The sequence below is a fragment of the Kryptolebias marmoratus genome, linkage group LG10 (assembly GCF_001649575.2).
Source record: "Kryptolebias marmoratus isolate JLee-2015 linkage group LG10, ASM164957v2, whole genome shotgun sequence".
NCBI classification, from domain to species: domain Eukaryota; kingdom Metazoa; phylum Chordata; class Actinopteri; order Cyprinodontiformes; family Rivulidae; genus Kryptolebias; species Kryptolebias marmoratus.
This window is the reverse complement of record NC_051439.1, coordinates 18,372,020-18,384,091: the sequence shown is the minus strand read 5'-3', so window position 1 is coordinate 18,384,091 and position 12,072 is coordinate 18,372,020. Positions and strand designations below refer to the sequence as shown.

The 12,072-nt window shown below is 36.2% G+C and overlaps 1 protein-coding gene across 2 annotated transcripts in view; it reads right to left on the bottom strand.

Moving 5' to 3' along the window:
• Positions 1-5,885, bottom strand: part of LOC108241783 (leucine-rich repeat and fibronectin type-III domain-containing protein 2) — a 111,082-nt gene extending 105,197 nt beyond the window's left edge. Inside the window, exon 1 of one of the 2 annotated variants that reach the window (XM_017426204.3) lies at positions 5,083-5,885. The gene's annotated coding sequence lies outside the window, so the exon portion shown is untranslated. The remainder of the gene's footprint in view (positions 1-5,082) is intronic. The other variant, XM_017426203.3, reaches the window with a different exon arrangement.
• Positions 5,886-12,072: the final 6,187 nt, after the last annotated feature.

Genomic DNA, 12,072 nt, shown 5'->3' with positions numbered 1-12,072 from the left:
TAATAACAACCAAACCAAACAAAAAAAAGTCTTTTTAATTTAGGGTCTTGCACTGTGTTTTTCTCCTGGAGGGTTTCAAATGATTATTTGCAGTTCCTTAATGCAAACAGTGTTGGTCCTTATACATCTTTTACTGAATCCATATACAAAAAATCAAATGTTTGTATAATGAAAATATGTTTCTACTGGTTTTTGGGGAAGGAAATGTTTGAACAAGCCTATTAAAATAAAAACTCAGAAAATGACTATTAAATTGGTGCAAATCTAGACTCCAGGCTACACTTTACTTTGTTGGTAAAGTTTAGAATTCAAACCAACACTTTAACATTCTGGCTTCTACAAGATTGGGTTTGAATTTACTGGGGCCATGATTTCCTTTTTTCTCCAAAACAGTGGACTAAAACATCCCTTTAGACTCCGCAAGAGCTGTGTGGCCAAGAAGCAGAGCACTGCATCAGATGACCCAGCTTCCACAATCACTGACCTTAATCCCACTGTGAAGGTTTCAAATGAGTTAAACCAAAGAGAGAGGAAAAAGCAGGTACTCAGCATGTGTGGGAACTGAGTTATGATGTTGGAGCAGTAAACTATCCATAACCTGGATGTTGGCAGAAGGAGTTTAGAACTATATATATATATTTATAAAAATAAATAAATCTGAGGACTCCACCCAAGCAGCTGATGTCTCAAAACACTGATTCTGCACACATGCTGCACTCCAGCAGCTGAGCCATATTCACAAGGCATAAATACAAACAAAAGACCAACTCGGTGACAACAGCAGCTTTAATTCAACAGGGAAATGTCTCCCTGTAATACATAGCAATTTGAGGTGAAGAAGCACATGGAAATGCTCTGCAGCTGTGCTCTATTCCCAAATGAGCCTTACTGTAGATCCATTATTTCTCAGCAGATCAAACACATCTGACTGGCTGTGTGTCAGATCCTCCCAGCCTTTCATTTGGATTTATTTATGCGTTTTCAAAGCACCACCATCATTCTGTCAGTGAAGGTGAGTCAATGAAGCCATAAAGGACTGAGCTGCAGTTTTCTTCACCCAGAACATGAGTTGCACACAGATGCCACAGAGGGTTTAAAGCTAAATCCCAAGTCATTTCCACTTAATTTTGAACTGCAATTGCCTTCCATCCATGCTGAATAAAATTGTCCTCCCCATCTCACTCTCATAATTTCCATTGCAAAACAACAACTTTCCAGCTTTCTCTCGGAGCCTCCTGTGCACGCCAAGCTGCTCCCCAAGGTAAAACTGCTCTACTTCTGTGAGTGTCCTCAGCATCCATCTGCCGTACCCGTAAATTGTGTTCGCCTGCAATTGCAGGTTATCTCATCTGTCAAAGCAGCCCTATCAATTTCACCGAGCAGTCTCAACAGAAGGCATTAACCCTCCAGCGTCATCCTGGTATCAAGCATTGAGGGACAATAAATGCCACTGATACCGCCGTATCAGATGAGCAGAGCTCAAACTAATGTTGTGACTGTCTGTGGCATGCAGCATGAATAACAATGAATACAAAGTAAGAATTAATTAAAGTCTCACTCTTGTTGTTCTCTGGCTAAAATAACATCATTATCTACTTTAAAGGAGACAATAAGCAGGATTTGGTTAGACAAAATAGAAAATATGTTTGAATTTAACACAAATAAGTTGTTTTGTAGCTGGCAGTTAAGAAATAATAAAACTGGATAATTTGTATGAAGCAGTTAAGTGCAGAAGCAAAAACATATTTAAGATTAAAGGCCTAGCATTCTTTGAAGGAATGCATATCATCCACTGTCTTTGAGATTGAAACTGAATTGTCTTTTGCTAAGAAGGGGCAGAGTATATCATAGAATGACTATCAGCTACTACTACTAAATTACAGTCATGTTGTCATGGCTAATAACAACCAGCTGTGGTGGCCATTTTTTATGGGTAAACTCCAAAAGTTATTCAGTTGTAGAAGTTTACTAACTTAGTCAAGTTTCATTAGGATCCAGTCTGTTTAATGAGATATTTTGCTAACAAACAGACAGAGTCAATGACAAGCTAAACTATTGCACAATGTATAGTGGTCTGGATATGTGGTGGGGAATCTGCTCAGCTACTACCACACTGAATTTTAGATTAATATACAGTATGTACAATTGACTTAGTTTTATCCATTGTTGTGTCTTGAGTTCAGTGGACTGTGGCAGCCATTTTAAATTGAATGGACTCCAAAATGTAATCAGTTGTGAATGTACAGCCAATAATTACTGTTTAAGAGGTTTTATTCAAATCTGTTCTCTGGTTCATGAGATATTTTGCTAACGGTACAGATAAATGAACACACATTAATGCTATGTTGATTTCAGCAGCAGGCAATTCATATTTACACATAACCAGCATATGCAACTCAAAATTCAAGAATTCAAAACAAGTTGAGGTACTTTAGAGTATAAATTATATGAAAAAATGTCAAATGTGGAGAACAAATTTCACACACTCAGGTGTGTGACAATCAGTGGTACTTTAACTTTAAACAAACATTAAAAACCTAGAGGCCCCCTTAAAAATATAAAACAAAAAAACAACCCTTTCAACCCTAGAATTGTTCTATAGAGCAATTTCTGGTTCAAATACACAGTAATACAACATTTTCTTTTCTCTATTACATTTATGGTTTTCTCTTTCCTACACACTATTATTACTTCAAGACTGAAAATGTTGTGGCTCAAACCACAGACTTCTGATCAGTGAACATCTCTGTTATCACCTGAACAACAGCAACCACACCTAATAGTACACGTTTTAAACTTTATGATCTCCTTCAAAAGAAAATAATTATCTTAACGTTTACTGTTTTTGAACCATGTCCAACATTAAATACTATAACTGATATGACATCAGTACATCATTGAAGACGTCACTGAGATTATTTTCTTTCTTTATTATGTTTTTTTTACTTTCCAGAAGAGATTATTTGACTGGGTTTAGATGCTGAGGGAGTTTCACTTATAAACATTTAAAATTTGTTTTATAAAATGTTTAATTTGATTTTATGTTGTTTGTCGCTGTTGATGATGCTTATTTGTATTTGTTTCTCCCTTTAGAAGATTGGTTAAAAACAAACAAACAAAAAAAAAAACAAGAACCTCATATTTTTTGGATTATTTTCTCTATTAGTCAATCTAATCAAACACCTGCTTCAAATAAAGACACCCTGCAAAACCTAAATATATCATTTTTAAAGTTATTTTAATTTCTTTTAAAAAGCAATTGCATAAATGCATAGAAAAGTTCAAAAAGAAGGTGAAAGGGATTGAAAACTACACAAGATCTAAATTGAGAGTAGCATTTTGGCATTTAGCACCAACCAATTCCAGACATTATTCAAGAGGCCAAAAACAGTCAAACTAGTTTGTGAATTCACCACAACTTCAGAATAATCATCAGATGTGTAATTAAAAAAATGTCTCCGTAAACAGTTTAATTAGACTGATAAGTCCATTTACCTAACTTACAGGCCTGAATGAGTGTAGCATTTAGCCTTTAAAAAGTTAACTAAGGTTTTTCCCAGGATTGGTTTGAAACCAAAGCAGAGTTAAAACAGTTCTCATTTTACATGTTGTTCATGTGTCAATAAGCAACTGCTTACAACTTTTAATGAGATGAATGATAGATAGCTAAAGTCATTGTTTCTGGGCCAACCTCTGCTTTGTTAGCTTGAGCAAATTGATATAAGAAACTGAGGTTAACAAAATAAAACAGACTGAGAGTCTGGAAAATTGGTGTTTAGCCAGCATACTTTGGAGAATATGGCAAATGTCACTAAAACAAACAAACAAACAAACAAAAAACATTGTAAAAAGAATAAGACACAGCACAGGCAAAGGTTCTCAGGTTCTTTGTCACAATTCATCTCACAGAACGTGTAAGTGAACATAAAACATTTAGTGACAAATTGTTGCACTTTCGGGGTCACATGAAATGGTAGGAGCCTTATGAAATATATAGAACTCAAACCAGAGCAGCACTCAGATGTGCACTGAAATGGGTTAAAACTAGCTTAGAAGAGCTTCTGCCGCTGTATTCTACACCTTTACTGAAGAGTTTAATCCTGCTGAAATAAACTGCTATTGAACATACTGAGCCATTTTAGATGAGAATGAATCTGGTTTTAGCAGTAAAGCGATGTTGAGTTTAACTGCTGAGAGCACAGTTTTACTCGGAAAAGTCTTGTCTCTATCTGCCTAAAATAATCCTTCACGGTGGGTTTGTAGGAGGAGAAACAGCCGCTCAAATCTCGATAAAAGCCCCACAGTAGGAGTGGAAATGCTCCCTTATTGCCGCAGTTGGACTTCTCTGCGCTGTCTGTGGTGCTGAACAGCATCCACTGCCCGAGCAGCTGGGCTTTACCTCCGGATACGGATTTCTTAATGCTACCGTGTAATCCACAAGAGGGAGGGTGGTGATTACAGTAGGTGGAAGCGTTAGTGCCTCATGGTGGCCACTGAGCCTCTAACCAGATGGCCACACAAACGCGTTTGCGCGCACACACTAGCTCATATTTTGTGAGGAGCTGAAGGGAGTTTGGAAATGCAATCTTCCATATACCAACCTTATGAAAAAAACATCTCAGTAGTCTATTCGTGCAGCTTGAAAGGAGTTTTATGTTGGAATCACAAGGGAACGTTTTGGAATACACTGACGGGATTCATGTGCGTCGGGCACAACTATCCAGCCTCTCAGCTTTCTCCCTTTGCGTGCGAACGCGGCTTCCTGTCCTCTTCAGAAGTACATTTTTTATTAAATTAAATAACGGCTGAGAGCTCTGCCGTGATTAGGTTACTTTGAACCTGTAATTGCCCCGGAGTCTGAGCCACCCTTCATCCAATAAACACCCCACCTGTCTTTATCATTTAAACCCGCTGAATCCTCTGCACTTACATCAAAATCTGTGCACCTTCAACTGCAAGCAAAAGATGAAGCACACATATCAAACATCAACGCAACAAACCGCTATGTGCAGATATAATCTCTGCGGACTGCGCAGCAGTCACATCTACTGCACGTTTTAAGCAGATGAAGCTATTTCTTACCTGCACTTGCGGACAATTATCCATTATGTGTCACCAGAGGCTTTGCCTTTTTCCCAGGTTAGAGCCTTACAGCCACTCCTTTCCGATTCGTCCACTAATTCCGAGACACGAACTGCAAAACAAACTGCCTACCGAGCCGCATATCGCTTCTTCTCCTGCACTTGACAAGCTTTCCCCCTAAACCAGCAGATGCTGCGTTAAACCTGCGCTTTTGCCGGGAACCAAGCTGCGACACGGAGCTTCACAGCATTTTTGTAGTTCCCCCTTCAAGTAAAAATAACCATCTCGCTGCAGTGTGGGCTTGTCAGTATATTTCCACTGTGGAGTACCGCTACATGGCACAGGCGTTTTTCTGTTTGGTCCCCGCGGTGATGGAGTTAGACGAGTCCTTGTCCTTGGAATGGCCGTCCAAAGTAGTTATCCAAACCGAAAGGGTATTTTCTTATAAAAAAAATGAAAAATAAAAACATTTTGAAAAGCAATAAATCCAAACGGAAAAGTTCTGTGTGTGTTTTGCGAAATTAACTGGGTCGTTTGTTTGTCGAAAAGCACAGAGCTGCGATGTCTCTGCGCCAGAACGACTGCAACAGAGCGGCGAATAGCCCTAGATGGCACAAAAACCATGAAGTATCACAGAGCCCACCGAGAGGGAAGCCAGCGGGGGCAGAAGCGGGCAGGTCAGCCAGAAGCACTGCGTCTTTACGCAAACACGCTCACAGGAACTGAAACCGGGCACCTGATTGTGCGTAACGAGCCACTTAGGCGACGTCCGCAGGGAACATAGCACCGTCTGCAGCAGATTAAGGATCGACCTGGGATTAGCTTTTATAAAGTAGCCTATCAGAGCTGTTGGCAAGATCTGTTTTGTTGTATATGTGTCAGTTATGCGTTTGGTTCTCAGTGTAGTAGCCTATCTGGGAGGCGCAGTTTATTCAAGAATCAGTTGCCTCATAAAATCTTTAAGGAAACGAATAAAAAAGTTAAACAGATGCGTAAAGAGACTTTCATTAGGAACCAAACAGCTTATCTAATTGTAACTGTAGAGGTTTTTCTGTTTTTGTTTCATTGTTGTTGTTTTTTTTTAATTTTATTTTAGATAAATATTATTGTGATTTGTTTTTACATATTTAAAAAAATGCTTACATTTTGCTTTCATATATTTAACATATTACCCAATCCCAATACAACTGAACAGTTTGTCTATCCATCCATCAAATACTCACTTGTTTCTGTTTAGAGTTGAGGTCAGCTGGTATATCTCCAGTGGTCAGTAAAGTTAAGTAAATTAACTAAATCTCAAAACCTTGTATTGTCAGACTGAAAATACAGACCACTCTTGAATGACCAAACCTTGAGGTGTGACTTTGTCTTTCTACAATCCTGGGGCAATTACACTGCCACATTACAAATCCAATAAGTTCATATCACACAATACTGCACTTAACAACTTTGGAAGGTATTATATTAAAACATAAAGAAGTGGTGTAGCTGTTTAATTTTTTTGAAGTATAGATACAAACTGTAGATCAAATTGTTCTCTGGGGATGACAAAGATACCTTGGATTTTGCAAACTTGTATAGATACAGTGAGCAAAAGGAAACATTCTCTTTTGCAACTTAATAATTAGATTTATTAGAACTTAATACAATATATGGTCTTTACCAAGATGGAATGTATATAATGTCATAACACATTACATTTTGTTATTTTATTTCAACAAACCATTTGAAGTAAAAATGCAGAAACGGTTTGTGAAAACCTAAGACCATCCTGGCTGTTTCCATGGGGATCAATAAGATAAGTAGCAGCCAGGTGCTGGTGATCAAATGCACATGCTCATTTGCAAGTGTGAGCTTCAAAATAAGCACAAAGACAGGCTATTGTCTTTACAGGGCACTATGCCACCAAGTAAAGTCATCCAGGGAGAATTAATGTTCCCTTTTTTTTAAAGAAATACAGTTGCCCAAAGACAATGAGAGTAACTTCAACTCTCAACTCAGCAATGAGTTTTTTTTCTACTGGGCAAATTCTTTTCTTCTCATTTCTCTTTGTAGTTACAGCAAACCTAACCACTATTTGCAGCACTATGCACAAACACTATATATGTCTTCCTCTGCAAAAAGGAAGTAGAAAAACAAAAAAAAAAAACGGATTCTAAACTATCAAAACTAAGAAAACATCAGTGGCAGCAATAGTGAGTCATTACATATGCGTCCCTGCCTCTAATGTGCTTCAAATTTGTTCAAATTCATTTGGTCATAGTAGCTTCCTGGTGGTTTTGTAGGAAATTACAAGTAAGGGAAGCATCATATTTAATCACAATTGCTCTCAATTCTGTAGAGGCAAAAAAGGAACTGAATTTCAAAGGAATACATCTTGAGGCACAATGTGCTTCTTTGAAGGGTGTAGGTCTGTGGGTAAGATGGGTGATGAAGAAGAATCACTTCTTAAATTAAAAAAGTCAAAGGTTTTGACTAGAATAATATGCAAGTTTATTAAAGGCTTTCATAAACTGCAATTCACCCATTCTCTGCAAAGATATAAGCATTTGAATAACTTCCCTGAAGTAAACTAAAAGTCTTAAAACTAACAATGAGCCACAAAGGAAGGAAAAAAAAAGTTCTAAAGAAAAGAAGCTAATTTCAACACATTTTTAAAGATTTTTTTCAGTTTGTGAAGGATTAACCAATTGCTGATGAGTTATAAAAGAAGCAGTCATTGATTAATTTCTTGGGATTTATAATGAGTTCGAAGTACTTACTCACAACGCTGAAAAGCAGAGAAACATGAAAAATTCAGGAGCTTTAATTCTAAAATTGAGAGTAGCAAATTTTGTTGCATTTAGATGAAGTACTGAATTATACAAGAAATCTTGCAAAGTAATAAAAGCAATGGCTGGTTAGTTTAAGAAACAGAGGAGGGCATCACTCTGTCTATAGATATAAAAGTTTGCTATTATAGGACCAATCCTTGGGGAAAAGTCATGAACAGTTATATGATCTGCCTGCCAGATTGTTTTCAAACCATTTGACTGTATTCTTTGGTGATATGCTGTATATGCTATTGTTGTTATCAGGACCACCTAAACAATGACCAAGTTGAAACCAAGTTATAATAAGCAGCTGAACAGTAAAATGCTCACTAAGGAAACACCAGAAGCATCTCAAACACATTGTAAATATCGACATTCAGACTTTATTTGCTATTTACAAAATGTTTGCCTGGATTTGGACAACACAGAGTTAAGAACTAAACTTGTAAAAAGGAAAATAAAGCATATTTTATCGAATTGTTTCATATCATTTCTTTTCGTCTCTTATTGTGCTGTATAATATCTAACAATGTTTTCTAAAAAAACCTGACAATTATGGAAGAACTGTCCAGCATCATCTCTTTAAGAGTCATCCTGGGCTTCTTCAATCACGCTGGGACGCTCTTAATGAAGGGGAAGGGAGCAAAGAGGCCTCGCCAACTTTAAAATAAGTTTTAGATCCAAACAAATTCAGACAATGCACCAGCAGTTTTATGGTTATCCACAGCTAAAATTCAAGGTAACTTTGACAATAAATAATAAAGGAAATAATGTCCAAATTTGAGACAAAACCTAATTAAAAGTTAGTGTCATTTCCAAAATGAGCCAAAATTAGACCAGAGTTCTTTTAAAAAAAGTTGTCTTGGGACTTAGATTGTTTGAGTACCAAAGCATTAATATAAACTGTACATAGCTGATATTTAAAGTGTTGCAGGTGAACAATAACGATAACAACAAAACACAGCTGTTTGTCAAGCAAATGGGTTGTAAAACAAACAAAACTCACATATAATGAAGATCTGCTGTCAATCAAGCTGACTTAAATACAAAAAAAAAAACAGAAATCTCGACACACTGTCAAAAGTGAAATAGGGAAATAAAAATGGCTGCTTTATGTATCTTTTCTACTTTGAATAAAAGTCTGATGGACAACTTAGAAATGAACCTAAACATATATTTCTGCATGGTTAAAGAAGAAACCAAAACAGAATTTTATTTTATTTGTATATTTGTTGTTGGCTCTACTTTGACTTTACTTGATGTGATTGCTCAAGTTGGCAAGATTTAGTTCCCCCTTTTCCCCACACTTGTACCTCGGAGCAGAGAAGAATCCCTGGCAGTCGTCTTGTGATTTCTGCCTTTTTGTTCTTCCTCCTGTTTATTATTGATGCAGACGGTAGGAGCCACAGCTGCTGTGCCTTCGTCGCCCACTGAGCCATTGATCCATGTTCAGATCCTCCTTTGAAACCAACTTAAAACAACACTCTGATGGCTAACATTTTTTCTCCTCAGTGCTAACATAAACAATCCTAAATTTTCAGATTCTTATTTTAGACAGAAGTAATTTCACTTTAAAATCAAACTATAACGTGAAAATGAGCAACAAACCTGTAAGTGTCCTTGTAAATAAATAATTTAAATGATTAATTTAACATCTATTTTTCAATGACTTGTTCAAAACAAAATAAAATAAAAAGCACATAAGGGTTATTTTTATTAAGTTCATAACCACAATGCTCAATTACAATTTACACAGACAGACAGTGGCTGAAAATAAATGTACGTGAATGGAAACTGTTCAATGCAAAGTTTCAACACATTTAATTGCTGTCAGAAGCAAACATGGCAATGCCATGGAAACAAAGGTGCAGGACGAAGATAAACGAGAAAATGCCTTATCAATAATAATAATAATAAAAAAAACATTCAGCCAAAGCAGCAGTGGTCAGGCTTTTTAGAAAAGTGTTATAAATAAATACAGGATCAAATAAAAGCCAGAAACAACAATATATCATTTTATACATGTCAAAGTATATTTATACAGTTTTTAATCACCTTTTGACCTAATGGTTTGGGTTTGCTGGAGCCATGCTACATCTATCAGAATCTTAAGCATTTTTTCTTTTTTTTCCTGTTCAGAAAAAAATAAATATCTGTTATGAAAATACATTCTCTTAATCTTTTTATTTTTTAACACATGAGACTGTTACAAGAGTAAAATGTGGTTCATAACGAAAACAGTATCTACAACAACACTGATAAACGTATTTAAAAAAGATATCTCTGCAATGACTTTCAAACCCAAACTGATCAAAACACAAATGAAGCCTCAGTTTTTTTATGTATTTGGTTTTTTTTTCTTCATAGTACTAAAAGTTGAACAAATGAGTCCAAATGATGCCCCCATGTTGAAGCAGTGAGGCTTTAGCTGCTAATACTGTATGTCAGAGGAAATTAATGAAATAGCAGCAAGAGACAAGTCCCCTCTCCAGATGTTTGCTGGGTGGGTTTGAGTTTGGAGTGTAAATGTTAGATGACTGAATGGATTTCTGAGCTCAGTGAGCGACTGACAGGTCTCGAGCACTGATAAGACAGAGATTTTGTCTATCAGCTGCTAAATCAGGCAGAGGTTTCTCATTAATTAGTGAACAAGAACAGCAAAGGGAACAGAAAGAGGGAAATGACATGGTTATAGCTGCACTGATGGAATAAGTTATTAGTCACTGATTGTGTATGTGACCCACTTAAAAAAAAAAAAAAAACTCCTGTAGGCACAGCTGACACGTACAGTGAAGCAAAGTCAGAATGTATGATGAGATCAACCATAATATTTATATTTAAATTCTAATCACCACAAGACATGTATGCATCAATAATTTAACTTTATGGTAAATTAAACAACAATAAAACAAGTGCAGAGTCAGTGTCTGACATGAAGACCTGATCAGACACTGATCATCAACATCAAATCTAGAGTTTCAGATTTTTTTTTTTCTTAACAGAACATTTTTTGGTTTGTTCATTTTTACTTTCTATCGGTCACAACTGCACTGTCTGCTCTGAGAATTGGATTTTCTCAGCTGTATTGTGCTGTTCATTTTAACAAGTTCCTTCTTCTTTCTAGTTGTTATATTGAATTAAACTTCCTTTCATGTCCAAGTCAGGTACAGGCAGATTCACAGAATAATAGAGGAAGTGCTTCTTGTTGATTTTTTTTATCTGACTTGTTACAATTTACTTTTGAAATTTTTTATTTTAAATTATTTAAAGAATCCTTTTCCTAAACTGATTTTTATTTGTATTCCTAAAGTTTTTTGTGTTTATATTATTATTTAATAACAATGGAACACATTTTAGGCAGCATGGTCTTGCCTTTAAAAATTAACTTGCAAGTTTATAAAGAGATCTGAGAATTTTATTTTAGTTTAGAGGTAAAAATAATTCTGAAACATTTTTTTACATGGCATTGAAGATGATAGAGTTGGCTTTAGGGAGCAGTTTGTTAACAGAGGGTTCAGGGAGTCATCATGTCCCACTCCTCTTCTTGAAGATCACTTTTTAATGAGAGGTGCAAAATGAAAGTCTTCAGTACATGAAAACATGCCAAAGAGAAGTGCTGATGCATCTTTATACATATTTTTATGAAGTGGGACACATCTACACTTGCCACCAGTGGGTTATACAAAAACTAATTCTAGTTCTAAACTAAACTAATAACAACAACATTTTGCGACTCCTGGTGATTCAGACAATCTTAGATGAAAAACTTGTTTGGTAATTTTACAACCGTTGTCTTGTTTGTGTCACTTGCCGTTTAAAACATAACAGAAAGCATCTTGATTCCCAGAGTTTATTTGTAAAAAGAAGTGTCTTGCAGTTTGCAGTTTTGCAGTTTGACCACATGACAGTTTTTGTCATCTTTGTTTTAACTCTGCTCTGACAGCGCTGTAGTGAAGATGCATAGCTCTGATCCAATATTTATCTGCTGCAATCCATCAAAAGCAAAAGGAAAAAGTTTAGTTTGTAACTTTATCACTACTGATTGCTCATCTTCAGTACCTGTGACCTAGCGACATACTAACTTTATTACTAAAAGTAACTACAAAAAACAGAGCAACAAAACTTAGAGAATTGAAAAGAAAGGCTGATGCGCTACGTCACATGACCTTTCAGAGCG